Genomic DNA, 20,012 nt, shown 5'->3' on the forward strand with positions numbered 1-20,012 from the left:
CTCCAAAGCAAGACAGAAAATCAGCTGGGCAAACTCCAAATTCTGCATCTCCATGTCTGAAATCAAAGCTGTCTTCAGATCTCCACTCTTTTCATTTTTGTTTACTGCAAAAAAACTTCTTTCTCCTGAGTTGGTTCCACTCCCTGTTAGCAGCTTTCCTCAGAAGATAGCCCACAGCACTGGCATCTCAAACATCTTAGGGTCTCCAAGGCAACTTCAATGTTACAGCTTCTTGTTTCGTTTCAATGTCTGGAAATCACACATGACCTTCTGGGCTCCTCCAAAGGGCTGGCATCACTTCTCCGGCTCTGCCCTCTGTAGCATTCTAGGCTCTGGTTGACTCCACTCCACTGCTGCTGCTGTTCTTGGGGGTCATCCCATGGTATTGACATTTTCAATACACTGGGGTCTTCTGCTGCAACTAGGCTTCACCAATAGCCTCCCATAGGCTCTTTTCATGGTGCCAAACCTCAGTTTCTTTGCATGAGCCCTTCACTCCTGGGCCATTAACTGCAACTTCACCAGTGGCCTTTCATTGCCTCTCACAGTGTCAAGCCTCAGCTGCTCTTCATGACCCCCCTTATTGCCTTCAAATCTTGTACCACCTGGGTAACTCTTACACATTACCTAGTACAGCTGCAGCATGAGGTACAACCTTGGTGATCTCTGGAACACAGGTTTTTTTGTGCTTTCAGAAAATACTTCTCAGATTTCACCTCAGTGTTACTGGTGTCTTCTTAATCACCACTAATTTCTGAGCTCCAGCTAACTAGCATCAATTGTCCCTGTAGTTTCCTACTTCTCTTGACTATAAAGCCAGAGCTAAATGACCACAGCTACTGAGTTTTGCTATTTCCTGGGGCTGGAACATGCCTAGAACCTGCTCTACTCCAGGTTGATCTGCTTGCTTTTGCCTCCTGGGATTAAAGGTTTGTACTACCATGCCTGGACCTAAACTTGGCTAGATAGGATCTTGTCCCAAGGTTACCACTCCCTTAATTCAATTTAATATCCTTGAACACAGGATTCAGCTCCATTTCACTTCCTGGTGCCCCTTTAATATTTGAACCATTTATTTTATATTTTATATTTTTTCTCTCTAAGCTTGCTCCTTTTGATTAAAATGCTCTTCATAAGAGTGAACTATAGTAACCTCACAACAGAATTTATACCAGGCTGTTTTGGGACTTCCTTTTTCAAAGCAATTAATCTAAATCTCTTCACTTTAGCCTCAGGCAGACTCATCAGATACTGGCAAAAAACAGCCACATTCTTCACCAAAACATCACAAAAACAGTCGTTAAGCCACATACTGAAATTCCTCTCCATTGAAACATCTTGGACCAGGTCTGTACAGTTCAAATCACTCTTAGCAACAAAGTATTCCATATTCCTTCCAGGATGGCCCATTAATCCCCACTTAAAGCATTCCACTGCTTTTCAAATCCAAAGTCCATAAAAATCTACATTCTTCCACATAAAAGCATGGTTAGGCCTATCACAGCAATACCCCAGTCCCTGGTACCAACTTCTGTCTTAGAGTTTACTTCTGTGAACAGACACCATGACCAAGGCAACTCTTATAAAGACAACATTTAATTGATGCTGGCTTACAGGTTCAGGGGTTCAGTCCAGTATCATCAAGGCAGGAGCATGGAAGCATCCAGGCAGGCATGGTACAGGCAGAACTGAGAGTTCTACATCTTCATCTGAAGTCTGCTAGGAGAAGACTGACTCCCAAGTGGTTAGAAGGTATGTGGCCCACCACTTCCTTCAATAAGTCTACACCTACTCCAACAAGGCAACATCTCCTAATAGTGCCGCTCCCTGGGCCAAGCATTTTCAAACCACCACAACAGTTTAAACACTAGAACAAAGAAAGAGTATGAAAACTACATGAGAATAAAACACAAGTTACATAAAGGAAAAGCCATCAGAATTAAAACTGGTTTCTTAAGAAGCCAGAAGAGATTGGAGCAATGAATAAAAGTTCTCAAAGACCATGAATGTCAACCATGACTAACATACCCAGAAAAACTATCTGCCACAGTTCGAGATAAAAGAAAAAAGTTCCATGATGTGAACAAAATACAGGAAATGATACTTTGGTGATGCGAGGTATAAACATAGCCAGTAGACTGCAGAAAAACATGTGGGTTGAAACACTTCGGGGGTTTCATATCAGATATCTACATTATAGTTCACAACAGTAGCAAAATTAAATTTATGAAGTAGCAACAAAGTAATTCTATGTGTGTGGGATCACCACCACATAGAGCTGAATGAAAGAGTTGCAGCATTAGAAAGGTTGAGAACCACTGAAACAAAGTACCACTGAGAATATAAACAAAACAACAATACAGTGACACACATCTTTCAAAAATAACTTTAAATATCAATTTTCCAATCAAATGACACAGGGTGGCTAATTGGATCAAGAAACAAAACCCATTATCTGTTGTTGACAAGAAACTCAAGCTTTAGACAGGAGCCTAATATAGCTGTCTCCTGAGAGGCACTGCCAGTGCCTGACAAATACAAAGGTGGATACTTGCAGCCATCCATTGGACAGCACAGGGTCCCCAATGAAGGAGCTAGAGAAAGTACCCAAGGAGCTGAACGAGTTTGCAGCCCCATAAGAGGAACAACAATATGAACTAACCAGTACCCCCAGAGCTCCCTGGGACTAAACCACCAACCAAAGAAAACACATGGTGGGACTCATGGCTCTAGCTGCATATGTAGCAGAGGATGGCCTAGTTGGTAATCAATTTGAGGAGAGGCCTGTGGCCCTGTGAAGGTTCTATGCCCCAGTGTAGGTGACTGCAGGACCAGGAAGCAGGAGTGGGTGGGTTGGGGAACAGACGGAGGAGGGGAGAGGATAAGGGATTTTCATATGGGAAGCTAGGAAAGGGGATAACATTTGAAATGTAAATAAAGAAAATATGAAGTAACAAAAAAAAAAGAAATGTAAATAAAATATCCAATTAAAAAAAGAAACTTGTCCACGTGAGAAAGCCTGAGACTCGTGGAGTCGGGGACACAGCAGGTTGCCTGAGTCACTTGACCAGAACGCAGTAATGAAGCCCCGTTTCAGCACCCATGGGGGGTGGCTTTGGTGGCAGAGGTGGCTTTGGTGACAGAGGTGGTAGAATAGGAGGTGGAGGAGGCCAAGGAGGTGGAGGAGGCTTTGGCGGTCGAGGTTGAGGTTGAGGTCGAGGCAGAGGGGGTGGTGGCTTCAGGGGACAAGGAGGTGGAGGTGGCAGAGGTGGAGGCTTCCAGTCTGGGGGCAGCCGGGGTCCAGGTGGTGGCCAGGGAGGCAAGAGAGGAAACCAGTCAGGAAAGAATGTGATGGTGGAACTGCATCAGTATGAAGGTGTCTTTATCTTTCGCGGAAAGGAGGATGCCCTTGTCACAAAGAATCTGGTCCCTGGAGAGTCTGTGTATGGAGAGAAGAGAGTCTCTATTTCAGAAGGAGATGACAAAATTGAGTCCTGAGCCTGGAACCCCTTCCACTCCAAACTGGCAGCAGCAATCCTGGGCGGAGTAGTCCAGATCCACATCAATCCGGTGGCCAAGGTGCTCTACCTTGGGGCAGCCTCAGGCACCACCGGCTCCCCACGTCTCTGATATTGTCAGCCCAGATGGTCTGGTCTACGCAGTTGAGTTCTCTCACCACTCTGGCATGACCTCATCAACTTGGCCAAGAAGAGGACCAACATTATTCCTGTAATTGAAGATGCTCGACACCCACACAAATACCACATGCTTATTACAATGGTGGCTGTCATTTTTGCCGACGTGGCCCAGCCAGACCAAACCCGGATTGTGGCCCTGAATGCCCACACCTTCCTGCAGAATGGAGGACACTTTGTGATTTCCATTAAGGCCAATGGAATTGACCCCACAGCCTCAGCAGAAGCTGTGTTTGCATCTGAAGTGAAGAAGATGCAGCAAGAGACCATGAAGCCCCAGGAGCTGCTGACACTAGAGCCTTATGAACGAAACCACGCTGTGGTTGTGGGTGTGGGTGTGTACAGGCCCCCTCCCAAGGCGAAGAACTGAAACTCAGAGCTGTCTGGATTGAAGAAATGTGTGTTGCTACTGTTGCACGTGTGGCTTTTGATTTTTTGGGGGATGGGAGTTGTTTTGTTTTTTTACTAAAAGACTCACCTGTCAAAAAAAGAAAAGAAAAAGAAACTCAGCTTTAAAGGTAGGCTCTACCTTAGATGGCTAAAAGTAAGCAAATGGGACCAGGAATTAGCATAATAGGTATTGCTATCCTATATCTGACAAAACAGACTTCAAGCTAGAACTCATTAGAATGTATTAAAAAGTGCACTTCATTTTAATGAAAGGAAAAATGAATCCAGAAAGCATTATACTAAACATACATGTGCCAATTCCTGATGTACTCGGTTTCATAGAAAGTGTACTACTGGTATTTAAGACACAGAGTAACAGCAATTCATGAGCAGAAGATGGTCTGGACACCCCACTTTCTCCAATAGACAGGCCATCTGGACAAAAGATAAGCAGGGAAACATCAGAACTAGGTGGTATCATACATGAAAGAGCCTTAAGAGTTCCCTACAACATGTTTCACATGAACATCAAAGAATACACATTCTACTCCAGCAGACCACAGAAGCTTCTCGGAAAGAGACCATATTCTGGAACACAAAACAAACCTTAACAAAACCAGAAAAACTGAAATCACTCTGTGTATCCTTCCTAACCACAGTGCAGTAAAACTTAAAACAGTTAGCCAAAACAAATCTATAGTAAATTCATAAACTCACAACACTAAACAAGTCATTACTGAAGGATGAATAAGTCAAAGAAGTCAAGAAAGGCTCCTAACAGACCTTACTCTCTTAGCACCAACATCATCCCTGCTCACACCTTCTCAGCACAGCTTCTAAAAGAGCTATGGATACTACTGTTTACCCAGATATTTGACTTCTCAAAAATTTTAAATGTATCGTCTTCACTGATATATACCACCCAGTGTATGCCTGTACTCCACTGCTCCTGCCAAGGTTACCCAGTGACTGCTGTTAATTCCAGTGGCCCAGCCCCCATCCTATGCTTCATGTGTTTATATGGTCCAGTCTGATATACTCTCCTCAAAACGATGAGTCTCTCATTTCTGTGACTCCACAATCCCACAGTCAGCTTAACATGTTTCATGGGTACTTCAAACACTAACGAAGACAATTATGTTGTGGGGAGGATTTTTCCCCATTGTCTTCTCCACTTGGTGTTCTGTGTGCATCTTGTATCTGTATAGGTCTGTCTTTCCTTAGATTGGGAAGGTTTTCTCCTATGATCTTGTTGAACATTTGGTCCATGTTGTTGACTTGGGATTCTTCTCCCTTATCTAGTCCTATAACTTTAAGGATTGATCTTTTCATGATGTCCATATTTCCTGCATAGCCTTTTCCCCATTTTTTTCTTATTTCATCTAGTTCCTCTACTTAATCTTTGAGTCCCAACAATATTCTGTCTTTTGTTTGATTCATTCTGCTTGAAAAGCTTTCCCTTAGTTCTCTAGTAGGGTTATTGAGTTTTTCCATCCCACCTGGAATTCCTTTTCAGTGTTTCTCTTTATTGAATTTTGTCTTTATCGTTTTCTTCACATGTTGTCTTGAATATCACTCGGGCCGTTGTTCACTTTAAGTTCATTGAGATGTTTTTGGTTTTGTTGTTGCTGGTATTTGTGTGTGTGTGTGTGTGTGTGTGTGTGTGTGTATGAGTGCTCGTTAATCTCCTTGAATTCCTTGATGAAGTTTATAATTGTTCTTTTTAAATTCTGTGGTTTTGGGTTCATCTATGCAATTCTCATTGACAAACATTCCTGTAGGACTCCTGGACTTCAGGGTAATACCACCTTGATTTTTCATATTGTTTGTAGTTTTGTGATGATATCTGGATATCATCTTTTGTTAGTTCTTTGTCTGTTCTAGTGCAGTCTCATCAGGTGATGACAGAGCACAGATATTTGGCTAGGTTCAGCCTGAAGGTTGGATATGGCTTAGGTAAAATGAAGTCAGGTAGACTCAGGGGACTAGGCTGGCTTGCAACATCCGTGTCCTTGTACAAGTCTGGAGTTTGGGCATAGATCTAGGGGCTGAGATGGTGCATGGAAAGGGGGATTAGGAGGTCTCCTAAAGCTAGATCCTGATGTAAGATACACAATACTGGGTGGGGTGGAGAGGATGAATATGAAGCCTGAGGGGCCTGCAGGATTGGTTGGGAGAATATGGCCTAACCAGAGCCTGGATGGGGTCAGTTCTAAATTGGTCTGCTATTCCTTTATAGATCTTACAAAATTGTGTAGTTCATCAGCAAAAGTTTATGAAGATAGAGGATGTCTGAGCACATTTAGGGGAGTCACCAGGTGAAGTAGAGGTGACTGCATTGGTACCTTCATCTTGGCAAGAGCACACAGTTTTTAGAAGCCATTGGAACCATTCACAACCTTCAGAGTGGGAGTCACTTTGTGCCCTGGATGTTTTTCTTTGCTATCCAGGCATTTACCATCTAGGGTAAATGTTTTGATGCATTTGTGGAAGTGTCTGTAGTTTTTCCTTGTCAGGGTAAAGATCTCCTGAGACCTAGACTTAATGGGACACACAGCTGTCAGCTGGTTCTACCGGCAGATGCTGCCTCCCAGTGGTGCTATCACAGAGACTTCTGCTGGCCACCCATCGCCTTTGCAGATGGCCTATTGAGGAGTCATTGCTTCTCTTAACTCGGCTGCCCAAACCCCACACCACACCCCACTTCCCAGCCCAAGTACTTCCCAGCCCTGAGCTGCCAAGTGGCTGCACCACGTTCCCAAACAGGTAACACAGTTCTTATGGAAGTTCGAATCTGTTTCTGACATGGTGGGCCAGTGATGCAGGGGGTGAGAAGGCAGGCCTGATGGGATGAGAAGATGGAGGACTTGATGAGGGCTTGAAGAACCACATGCACTTATTTCCCTGATAGCAAGAGACAGACAGAAGTCAGGCTTTTTATGTAAAACTGCATCTGAATCAGTACCCAGGACTATTAAATCCTACAAGCTTCATCAGGTATAGAGTTGAAAAATTCCATTCAACTGGCTCAGCTGGCCTTTGGAACTCCTTCACTTACCAAAGGAAACGACCCTGGCTTCTGTCTGTCTTTTTAGCTTTTGAAAAGCCGGCAGTGCCATTCTATTCGCAATCACGGATGCTGTAGAACTCCTTTTGAGTTTATAGTGTAACATGTGGGGAGGAGGAAGGTTAAATTGACAATAGTGTGGATAAGAGGGTGACACCTGGGGCTGGTGAGATGGCTGAGCAGGTAAAGGCCTTTGCCACTAAAGCCCGACCCTTCCAAATTCCATCCCTGTATCCCACATAGTCGAAGAAGAAGGGAGTCTACCTCCATGACCTCCACATGTATTTTGTGTCACATTTGTCCACGTACATATGTGTGCACAAACACACAGAACTAACCAATGTAAAAATGTATTTTGTAAAACCTTCTTCACAAGCTAAATATCCCAGTCTGGAGAGCGTTGGATTCTGTGATGTCCAACAGCCTTAAGTACGCTTACTTCTTAAGGTCCCACTACTTAAGAGTGTCCCACTGGGGTTTATGCTTCAGCGAGGGACTTGTGAGGGGAAACCACTGTGGCCCTTTTTTCTCAAGCTCCCTTTGTGCTTAAGAAGTAAGTCATCTCATCTCCCACGCTGAGAGAGTGTGGAAACCCTTTGCTGAGAGCAGGGTTCCTCTGTTTATTCCCACTCTGTAGAGCTCTCCCTCTCGCCCCCTCCTTCACAGCACATCCCCACCCCCCTCCTGTGGCTTTTCGAAAACCCTTGCCATCTCCTCCAGTGGAACATGCCAGTAGGAGCCCCGTCCCTTGTCCTGACATTGAGCTTGCTAGGCCATCTATCTCCCTCTTAAAGCTTGTTTCCATCAGCCAGTCAGAGCCCCTGGGGGTGTCCAAGTTATTTTGACTTCATGGAAATGACACTGAGTTTTAGTCAGCTCTGTAGGAGAAAGAGCAGGGAAGGAAATGCAAATACCACCAGTGGGGAAGGTTAAAGATTTATAAAAATTAGTGTTTGCGATGCATTAATGAGGCTGGTGGTAGTGGTGGTCTACATCTGTCACTGTCGTGTTTGGTTGTCATGTAGGTACTTAATCAATGCATATTGCTGGGGCTAAATTTATTTTCTTGTGTCTGCCTAGACAGATGATCTCTCTGTTCTCTGATGGTTCTATCTCGGGTACCTGTCTCAGACCTGAGTCTGAAGAGAAGGCGGTGGGGGAAGGCTCCTCCTTGCTTTGGAGTCATTTCTCACAGGGAGCTCTTCAGAGGGAGGAAGGAAGGGAGGGAGGGAGGCAGGAAGAGAGAGACAGAGACAGACAGAGAGACACACAGAGAGAGACAGAGACAGACAGAGACAGAGAGAGAGACAGATACACAGACAGAGACACAGAGAGAACAATAACATTTAATTACCCATTTTCTTCCTGATAGGAACTGGGGGAAGGTCCTGCTTAGTTTGACTATTTCCACCCAAAATTCCAGAGTTGCCCATGTCATAGCAGCAGGAGGTGGGTCTTTGGGATGATTAGGGACTCTTGTCTTACAAGGGACTCTTGTCTTACAAGGGACTCTTGTCTTACAAGGGAACCTTCTAAGTGGGGTGTTAGTTGATCTGCCTTGTGCCGGGGAGCCATAAGAAGCAGGTTGCTATCAGGCTATACACCAGCTTCTGCTTTGTGAACGTCCTAGCTCTGAAATTATGAGAAAGAGTTTTTTAATTTTTTTTTATTTTTTATAATTTACCCAGTTTTAGGTTCTGAGTAAGAAACCGTGACCAGTGTAAATCTCAGTACTGTACCACATTCAGCTTCAAGAAGGATTCCATGTTGTCTCAGGCAGCTCACCCGCCTGCTAAGGAGGGCCATGTGTAAATGACAAGCTGCATGCATGGGCAGTGTTGTGTGCCCTGCATGGATACAAACACTTTATTGAACACTCGGCTTTAATCTACTATTCTTTAAGGGAAGGGTGCCTCCATTTTTTCTCTAAGATACTCTAAAGGATGGAAACCTCTTTATTAAAGTGTCTAAAACATCTCCCTGAAGTCAGATTAAGGAAAAAAGTTTAGCCCAGTCTAATACATTTAAACCTTCTTATTAAATAATCAGAGCTAGGTAGCCCACCATGGCTCTCTCTGTGCTCTGGTTTCTAGGACTATTAATGCATGAGGGCTTGCTTGGTTGATTTCTGGTCTCTTCTGCTAGTCTTTGACTATATGGGTACATGGAAATAACATTTTTTTAAAAAGAAAGCAATAAGTTATGTGTGTACTCAGAGTGGCATGAAAGGGAAATTAACTTATCTTTTTCTGGATCCTCATTCCATTCCAGGGCTGGAGCTGTGTGGCTCAGTGGTCAGTGTCGTCTTGCTGACCATGTGTGTGACCCTGGGTTTGAGGTTTGATCTGAGCCACGCTAACCAAACAAAACAAGGTCCATTCCAAGCCCTCTCGTTGCTTTTGTTGCTTTGGCCACCTTTTCCTCGCTCCCCAGGTGCCCATCTACCTGGATCGCCTCCCCCTCCCCCCTCTCCATGGACAAATTGCTTCTGCATTTCATTGCTTGTACACCTGTTACTCCTTTCACTTGTTGATAGATTCCTTGAGAACTTTTTCTTGTATCCTCAAAGCAAATCCCACACATTGCAAGTACTAAGTGCTCAGTAGCAGAGTTGCTAAGTAGCCTACAGTGTACCCTGTTTCCTCTTTAAGTAAAGAACTGTTGTTTTAGTATATGTACATTCAATGCAGTATTTAGGGAATACATGTAGATGTGTATTTGAATTCAGATTTCTTTTGGCTTCCTTTATTTACATGTGGCCACCCTTTCTTGAAACATTAGAATGATTCTATATTTAGGCCTCATCAGACATGTTGCCTCATAGGTCTTTTTAAGCCTGGAATGACAATGGGCGAGAGACATGATACATAGACATTAATACATCCCCACCAACTACTTTATTACACTGGAATCAGGACTGTCTTTGTAGATGACAGACTCCAGACAGATCTGATGTGTGATACACTTGTCAGTGTGTGAAAGTTAGTGTGCATATCCCTTATTACGATGCCATCCAACACCCACAGTGTTCTCTGGGGATTCAAATAGCTGAAGAATAAATGCACTTAAAGGAATGGCTAGCAGAAAATGATCAGGTGTTGAAGCTCGAGAGATGACCTTTTGGAGGCTGATTGGAATAGCCAATTGGTAACCTTCCCTATCTCAGCCTACTGATTTCCCCATACACATGGCTGAATCCCCCCTCTCTCTCTAAGGCATGTTAAGGAGCCTGGTGATATTGTTATTGTAAAATACAAAGCAGTGACCTCAGAGTTCACAGTTACTTCTTGTTGTGGGAGATTTCAGAAGTCGTCAGTGGCTAATAGACCAGAAATGGAAAGGCTGCCCCATACCTGCCATTCATTGTCAGACAGAGCTGAGGCAATCGTGATGCTAATCTGGGCTTTGAGCTTTCTTCCTTAAATATAAGGGCACTCCCATGATGTACTGTATAAAGCACATGGGTATTTGTGAAGATTTAATTCACAGCATAAGCTTGCAGCTAGGATAACAATGTCTCCATAGAGCTTGTTGTTTTGTAAATCAGATGGATTTGGCAATTACTAACTTTGGAGAACAGTTTCTACAGTTCTGACTGAGACCTCTCAAACCAGACATAGGGACCTTGAAGTGTTTGTCATTAAGGCAAGAGAGGAGACCTGTATGTTATTTGGAAGCAACGTTTGCTCTATAATCATACAAAACAAACCATATAAAACTTGTTCTGGATTTCTTGCTTTTAATCCATTACTCAACATTAACAAACATTTCTTAAGGCAAAAAATAAAAAAAGTAAAAAAAAAATTACACCCTTAAGGGATTTTACATATAGGCATCATTATTGTGGGGGAAGAACTTGAGATCTGTTTAGAGTAGGCCCACCCGGGAATTGTTAGTGATTCTAAGAAAGCACACATAGTAACACACGCTATGTGAAAGGGGCTGTGGATAGAGATTTCCTTGAATAAGTAGGAAGCTTGAGAAGGAATTTGGGCCCAGCTGGAAATGTCTGCATATTTGGGATTGTGGCATTTATTTTGTCCCCTCTAAGGCCGATCTTGTTCCATTCCTTTATCTTGCAAGGCTCCTGGTCCCCAATTTCTCCTTGACTTCTATAACTGTTCAGATGTAGGACAACTGTCAGCATTGTTTAGCGTCACTGGCCCATGGGTGACATTCAGCAACATCAATCAAAGCATCTGGTCACAGAGAGAGGGGGATGTTATTGAGTAGGCTTCATAACTTCTTTGAAAAGCGAGATAGTCAGCACGAGTCATTTTCTTGTCTATCGAGGGTAGGGCAGCTCCCTCTGAAATCTGCACTATATTGTGGAGGTGGTGGACTCTTACACATGCTTCTTAAAAGATGAAAATCAAAGCCAGAGAAGCAGCAAGACAGCTTCCATATAAAGTTTAAGGCCCCTGAGGGTGGTGGTGGTGGTGGTGATGGTGACTGTTGTTGCCATGAAACAAAGAAGGGAATCAAATTCCACTATTCTAGACTATGTGGAACTGTATGGAAGACAACAACGGTTGAAGTATCCTGTAGAGAAACCCAAATGAGACAGAGAGGAGGTGTAAGTGCTGCTCTGCAGAAGTGCAGTGCATTCTGGGTATGGGCTGCGGTGCTGTGCTGAGTGTGATGTGAGCAGCAGCCTCAGAGGGCGTGGGATTCTCAAGGCGGCAGAGCGTATGGTACCCGGAAATCTGTATCACTCAACAACTTGTGCACGCACCTGGAGAACATGGCATGATGGAGGAAGACTGAGAAGTATCTCTGGTTTAAAAGTATAGCTGCTTTTCCAACGATACCCTAAAGGGTGATGTGTCTAGAGGGGACCTGGACTACAGTCTGTGTGTTCAGCAAGTATTATGTACTTTCAATATGTTGCCCAATCCTATCATTACTAGATGTGAGGGAAATCACGTTCAGGGGGGGAAAGCTGTTCACCCAGGCCTCCCTAGCTAGTGAATGTTGAGGCAGAATGCAAGCCAGTGCCTGGCTGCTTGCCTACCTGTAATGCCGAGCCTACCTGGCTATTGGAATGAGAATCAGTGTTCCCAAGGTGCCCAACTCTGGGAAGGGCTTTTTCCATCCTGGACTTGGCACGAGCAGGATCCTTACAGGGAAGAGATTTAGGAAGGAGAGCATAAGGGATGCCAGGTTATTGTTTATTGTGGGCCTTGGCTTTGCCTGGCACAATCAGAGTTTATTTATTTAAATCCCCAGTTAGTTCACCTTGTGAAATTACCATCTCCAGTTTGTAGAACATTTTTTTTTTTTTTTTGCAGGCAATTGAAGCTTTAAAGTCAAAGAGCCTGGACAAGGTCAAACAGCTACCGTAGGGCCAGGGGTTTTGAGTGGAGTATGTGAAGCACGTTCCTGGGGCCAAGCAGTGTGGAACTGGAATCCACTTCCTGAGTTAGACATTGGTCCCTGGTTCTGGCAAAGCCAGTGACTACACTCCGATGGAAGGAAGTCATGGTGGGGATGCCAGGCACTGGGCTGAGAACACACCCAGTGGGTGTGGAAGAGGTGACATTTAGTGATCATCTTGAGGGGGGCAGGTACTGGTCCTCAGGGAGATTTCAGACCAGGGAGAAGGAGGCAAATATGCAGAGGGAGACAGAAGGAAGAAGTGGGCTGACAAGCGCCTTAACAGCTGTTCCACATATCCACAAAATGACTCTGAGAAAAAAAAAATTGTTCTATTTATTTGACTTTTCCTTCCATATATCTTGCCAGCAGCATTCATCAATATCTGTCATTTCCCAGGGGGCTTAGACATGTCTAGCAATTCATTCCACTGAATTATATTTCAATACCCGAGTGGAGGTAGGCCAGATCGCGCAGGTTAACTCTGACCTCTGCCCGGTGTCTCTTAGCTGCCACTGTCACAGTGCCACCACGCACCTCCTCCATGCCCTTGATCACACCATCTCCAGGTGTCTGTGGCTTGTTACAGTGTCCTCATTAAACAGGGCTCTATTTAGTGCTGCCTTAAAAAAAAAAATCTATTTCCAGTCGCTACTTTGCCTTTGATCTGTGCAAATGGAGCTCAGGGCAAACAAATATTTATTTATTTTTTAAATAAGAATTTTAAATCCACGCGGGCACCACCCAAGGGGAGACTTCCTTGGTGATCTAGGCACAGTGGGAAGTCGGAGGCCGCAGCTGGGTGATTTTGCATAGTGGAAGAATTTGCTGAGTGTTACTACAGACAAAGGCAGTGGTAGAGTTGAATTGTAAGAACATAGCTTACCATGCTCTGCCCCATGCATTAACCGATTTGCTCCTGATATCTATACTTATTAGAGGCAGGTTGAGAGGTAGTCATGGTAGATGGTAAGAAACTCTGCTTCAAGAATAAGTTAAGGGAAAACAAGCAAAAGGTCAAATGAATTTCTCTGTAAGTACCATTTGGAGGTGTTCTCTTTTAAAATGTACTATGTGTTGGCATTTTTGCCCTGTCATGATAAAATGGTGTGAGTAACAGGCTGGCTGTATTAGATTTGGTGTGCAGAACGGCTGCATCTTTGAACTGCCTTACCACACAGTACCTGTACGAAAAGTTAGGTTTGACTTAGAACAAAAGCTGTGATTGACAGTGGCAGTGGCAGCTGCAGAGACCTCTATAGCCTCGTGGTTTGTCCAAAGGCTTTCAATTCCATGCTGTAGGTGTATGAGTTCTGCCATTTCCCATAGTTCCTAGCGCTCTGCCAGCATGGTCCCGGGCTTCAATCACTCTCCGAGACTTTTGTCATCCACCCAGTCTATGGAGGTGTTTGAAATTGTTAACTTCCAAAGAATGCTGATGGCAGCTTCCTGTGCTGTGAGCGTCTTTCAAAGCCTTGTTCTTGATTAGGTTATCAGGTATTTATTAGTGCTGCCTAATAGCTATTCTATGTTAAATAAGGAATGCTGCCAATGGTACTGTAGAAACTAGATGGCCGTGTTTTTGGTGAATCTGAGTCACATGGCAAATGTAGAGAGGACCCCAGTGCCCAAGACCTAGTAGGCCCATATCAGCTATGATAACACCATCCAAAAGCTATGTGTGCACGTTTGTATTCAGCTTTCCATTTCTGTGTCAGCTGGAGATTGCCGGTGAGTGAACAGTGATATCATAGACCGAGCATCAAGGCTGAGCTCTGGACTTCTCTCGTGTCAAAAAACACACAATATTTTAAAAGGATCAGGAAGTAGTCAGTGTAGAAATCAATGGAATTTAGCACAGTGGTCACCCGTCTGGTGGTTTCCCAAGCTGTATTTATTTATGCCATTAAGAAGAAGAAAGAGTTAGCAGAATTGTTGATGCCTTCTAGCTGTTCCTTTGCAACTTGGACAAGAAATTGGAAGGCAGTCACCCATGCGAGAGGGAAGATGGAGAGAGCCATGTTGGCGTGTTGTTGTAGCAGTAGTGAAGATGAATAAGGGAGGTGGTAATTGCTGTGGGGATGAGGGTCATGATGACAAGGGAGCAAATGTTTAGGAGCAAGCAATGGGGCGTGGAGGAAGGATCTCTGTGTGATGATGGGGGACACCCAGGCAGCGGCTGCTGAGTCATCGATTCTGTCCAGATCCCGCCAGCGACTTAGCGTGGGCCTTAACCTTTCGTCATGTCTGGAGTTTGGAGAGTGCTTGAAAAGTTCACTTTCCCTGTTTGGGATGGGAAGGGTATGGGTTATTAAATATAATTTGCAATAGGGGGAGTTGATGTGGATGGTGTAGCTATCTGCTTTGATAAAGCCCAAGTATCTCATTGAGTTTTTTCCTGAAAGAAAACAGGAATTTAAGCAGAGGAGATTGGTTTTTATTTTTGAATAGGTAGTGAAAGATACCCAAGATACTTTAACGTTTTAAACATTTTTAAGAGCTTGATTTAGTCACATTAAATACATTTTTGTCATAAAACCACAGTCACCATCCATCTCTGGAACAATTTTACCATCCCACACAGAAAGTCTACATGCATTATGTGAGGGCTTCTCTCTCTTCCCCTAAACCCAGAAGCCATGGTTGTACTGTCTCTGTGAATTGACTATTCCGGGTACTTTATGGAAGGGAATCCTATAACTTCTAGTGTTGTGTGACTAGCTTATTTAATTTAGCATGATGTCTTTATGGTTCATCAGTGTTATAGCAAGTATCAGAATTTCATTCCACTTATAGGCTAACATTGCATTGCATTGATAAACTTTACTCATCAGTGGATGTGTGGCTTCTCTTAGCTCACAGTGTTAGTGCTGCTTGGAAGATGGATACGCACATGTTTGCAGCCTCGCTTTCACATCCTTCGTAGATGGGAATTTTACTAGGCAGTGTGAAGGGTGGAATGGTGGGACTGTGGCCTTTTCCAGAGTGGTGGTGAGTGTGAGGTTTCAGGGGACTACTGTGGAGCTTCAGGGAATGCTAAAGGGACTTACAAACAGGCTGGGATCCAAAAACATATAAACCTATATTCTGTAATACCATTTCCAGTGTGTAGTATGAGAGGTGAGCTTGCTTAGCATCTGGCTACTCCTTTAATACTAGGAGAACTGGCTGAGAACCCCCTGCCCCCCAAAAATACATGGTCCCATTTGTCTGCACATGGCCAATACCATTCCAGCCTTCATGGTCCGTTCTTATCCCCTAACCTCTGGAATGGTTCATCCATTCTTTTTACACCCCTAATAAGATTCTCCTGTGTCCTCAAAATCCACCAAGAAAGAGCAAGGCATTGGCCATAACTAGCTAGCTTCTTGGTTGCTGCCTTAGAGAGAGAGAGAGAGAGAGAGAGAGAGAGAGAAAGACTTCTTTTTCAACACTCTCAAGTATAGCTCAGTACCAGAAGCCAGACTGAAGCAGTATTTTAAAATGTAGTCATTCAGTCTTCCTTTTCCTTTGATATCCTGGTTATAATCTAAAAGAAATAACCCCAAAGGTAAGACTGTAGACTGATGGCTAAATCTACGAGGCCCTTCAGGTGATATGGAACATTTTTAATGGGAGCTTTCAAACCTAGTCAGGTGCCATGATTCCCCGATGATAAAGGAGATCTCTAGAGGCCATGATTCCCCAATGATAAAGGGGCTCTCTAGAGGCTATATTTAATTCTTTATATGGCCATTCTGCTGGAAATTATTGCCGACTTGCTGTTTTCCTGTTTCGGAGGGACAGTTCCACCTGTGGGGTGGTTTGAAAGCATTTGAGAGCGCAGCACATCCATAAAGTTGCTGGCTTTACCTTGTCATGGAATTTAGGGTCGTAACAAAGGAAAGCATATTCCAAGAGAGGCCAATATGCACTTAGGTAGCACCAGGACAGGGTCTGCATCTATGCTCACTAATATTTATGTTATTGTGTAGCTATGGATGAAGGCAGGGTCCCTACTCTCTCTGTTAAGTAGTGTCCCTATGGCCAGTACAGCCACAGTATCCACTGCCAGTAGTCCAAATGCAGACTTGATAATTTCTGGCATCAATCTGGGCAACTGATTTCAGCTTTGATATAGACTTATGTTTTGTACCACCACATTTCTGGTTCGGTTAGTAGAGGATATTTAAGGAGAGTTTTAATGAACCTGGTGGGGTTTTAGAAACATGTTTTCAAAGAGCGTGGTGCTAACCAAGGTTCCAGTTGTGACAACAAGCTCCATTTGGTATTAAAATGAGCAGCCAGATTGCTAAGCAAGCTCACCTCTCATACAACACATTAGAAATGGTATTATCCATTAATTTCCACCCTGTGCAGCTGAACAATGCTGTTGACAGATGCTAATTTTCTTAAACCGTAGGCAGCAAATGATGCATGAATGTAACAGCAACACACTTTTTAGAAGCCCTTGGTAGTCATCAGAAAGTAGATTTATATGAAGTTTGATGTGATCGCTACCAGCTATGGCGCTGTGCTAGTGCCTTCTAACGATCGCCTTAGACCCATCTGCTGTTCTCTTTCTCCTATTAACGCTAATGGGGGTCCAGGCAGAAAGGATGTATCCCATGTGTTGTATTAATTTGTAGCATTTGTGTGATTCTTTAGGATAAGACCCATGCAAGAATAATGACATCTGGGATCCAACCTATTACATGATATATATATATATATATATATATATATATATATATACATCTCATCGTGTACATGTCTGTGCAGTTACTAATTAATTTTCCTAGTATCTTAACATGTATTTTTTTGCTTATTATAACCTCCCTTACAGTCCTTACATTTGAAGCCGATTTGATTGAGTGTTGAACTCTATAGCATATTTTCTGATTCGGATTTGCATCAGCCCTGTTTGTCTTCCTCTTTACAAATGAGGAGCCCGGGGCCTGGAGAAGGTTGTGACATGAGTAAAAGAGTCAGCTTTGGCATTCAGTCATGAGACTCAACATCTGACCTTAAAGCTACCCACAGCTAGAGTAGTTATCACTTACCTCAGCTGCCAGCATCCTCTACATCCTGTTAGGTGTAAAGAGAGCCGAGGATACTTGCAAGGACAGTGGCTGGTTGGTTATTAAATCTAAGTGTCATCTGCTGGGTTAAGCTCTGTTGAGGTGGCAAAGGAACTGAAGGCATACCTTTGTTCTTTCTAATGAGGTAGAATCTATGTATGAGAGCGGTTAATAAGATATGGAATTAACTTTAATAGTAATGTCAGCAAAAAAAGCAAGGTAGCACTCAGGACTCACTGCCTCTCCTTATTTAAGTGTCCCAAGAGCTTTAACAAAAAGCAGATTTTCAAAAGGAAGGGCAGCCCGAGTGAACAAAGGGCCCCCTTGGCTTTGGTTCCTTCTGTGCATTCCTTCTGCTGTTTCTGGGTTCTGTGCAGAGTCCTGCTTTCCCTCAGTCCAGTGATCTGAGATCAGATCCAGCATCCCATATGAAGGATTAGCCAGGAGCTGTTCGCTATGGTACAGAGGCTGCTCCTGGTTCCCCTTTCTCTCCGATTGCCCATCAGCTCTCTTCCTGACTCTAGACTTCCTCATCTACTCTTCCACCCTCGTGTTATCATCAGTCACTTAGCAACTGTCATTTGGAGGGCTGGGAGGAAGCGCTTGGGGTTAGTTCGCTGGGTTAGAATATTGGACTGGCACTTGGGAGGCAGAGGCAGGCGGATTTCTGAGTTCAAGGCCAGCCTGGTCTACAAAGTGAGTTCCAGGACAGCCAGGACTATACAGAGAAACCCTGTCTCGAAAAACCAAAAAAACAAACAAACAAACAAAAAAGAATATGGAACACATTTTTGACAAAACATCCAAAGCAAAATTATAAGGTGTTACATGTAGAAACAGAGAACTATTCACTGCAGCCCCATACACCCGCCAGCCACCTGTATGTAACCTAAGCTTCACGTTTGGTGCACTTTCCAGGTTCATGTAAAATGGAAATGTATGCAGCCACAAGTCAATGCTTACTTCTTTATTTAGACTTCTGAGTTGAACTAGCAAAACTTACGGTCTGCGAGATGAATTCCAAACTCTATATTCTTCTTCAAACTGTGAAAGTTTTTTTTATTATTGTTGCATGTGTGTATGCTCACATGCCACAGCGCACGTGTAGAGGTCAGAGGATAACTGGGGAGTAAGTTCCCTTCTCCTACCTTTATGTAGGTTCTGGGACCAAACTTAGGTTGTCGGGTTTCCAAAGCAAGAGCTGTTACCTACTGAGCCATCCTGCCACACCCCCTGCAGATAATTTTAAAATAATAAAATATAGGGACCTGAGGTAGAACTTAATGACAGAACATTTATCTGGAATCCAGGAGACCTTGGTCTGATCCTTAGCACTGGCGATAAGATATGAAAAGGTAGGCCTAGCGTGTTCCTCCTTCTTCCCCACTCGCTCCCATTCCCTCCACCAGAGAGAATTCTGATTTTGCTATTTCCATGGAGAAATGTTAACTTATTTTAACATTACTCAGTATTATACCTTCTGCCTTAAGTAACCCGGTTAAGAGCACAGCAAACATAGAGTATTTTATCACTATAGTGGTGGAGGAGAGCCAGGCTCTGTGACAGTGAGGCTGAACAACTCCTCTGACACACAAATAGTAAGAACTGGGCACACACATACACCCACACTTATACTTTCTTACAAATAAAATTCATCGCTTCTTGATAAATAACATATATTTTCACCTAAGAATTGGGGCTTAGGGGCCAGACAGTGGTTTTAGCAGCTTGCTTGCTTAGCTGTGAGCCCTTGCCTCTCTAGAGAACTTAATCTGTATCAATAGAGGAGATGAGAGTTTCTACTCACAGGGCTCTGAGGATGCTGCAAAACCTGGTGTGCACCAAAGCCTTGGACTGGTTGTTACACCACTTTTATAGGTAAAGTTTAGGAGAATGAATTGCTCACTGGTATTCTTCCTGTTTAGACCAGCTCAGATGTTGCTTAGATAGTACAGTTTCTGTAGAGTATATAGTACATAGTACATGATATATATTATATAGAGTATAGTTGCATTCAGCCAACCAGCAATTACTGAATTTGTATCAAGGGCTGTCTTTTTTTCCAGGAACGGTGGGTATGCAAATGAATAGGCCTGTTTCCTGTATCTGGGGATCTTAGCAACACGATTTAATAATTTCTTTCTGCTAAAGGAAAAAGAAAAACTAATCTGTAGATATTTTTTATATAAATGAACTATAATATCTTTCTGTTGTTAACAATTAAGTTTATTCTAAGGTGTATTCTTAGATTTTTTTAAAGCATATTGGCAAGGTTGGGGGGCAGTAAGGATTCCCTCCATCACATTAGCCTTGCTGTCTAGTACCCCTTGGCTTAGATAACTCCTCTCTCCAAACATAAAGGAAGTGATGACATAAGGTATGGGAAGTGATTCATCACCTCCCACCCTGCAAGCCTAGCATTTA

The 20,012-nt window shown here is 43.5% G+C and overlaps 1 protein-coding gene and 1 pseudogene across 7 annotated transcripts in view; both read left to right on the plus strand.

Annotated features, from left to right (window-relative positions):
* The window catches only part of Mast4 (microtubule associated serine/threonine kinase family member 4), a 593,693-nt gene that overhangs the window by 171,224 nt on the left and 402,457 nt on the right, over nt 1-20,012 (plus strand). The window lies entirely within an intron of this gene.
* Nucleotides 3,081-4,065, plus strand: LOC110307795 (rRNA 2'-O-methyltransferase fibrillarin pseudogene; annotated as a pseudogene).

The sequence above is a fragment of the Mus caroli genome, unplaced genomic scaffold (assembly GCF_978045245.1).
Source record: "Mus caroli unplaced genomic scaffold, Mus_caroli_1 scaffold_15, whole genome shotgun sequence".
In the NCBI taxonomy this organism is placed as follows: domain Eukaryota; kingdom Metazoa; phylum Chordata; class Mammalia; order Rodentia; family Muridae; genus Mus; species Mus caroli.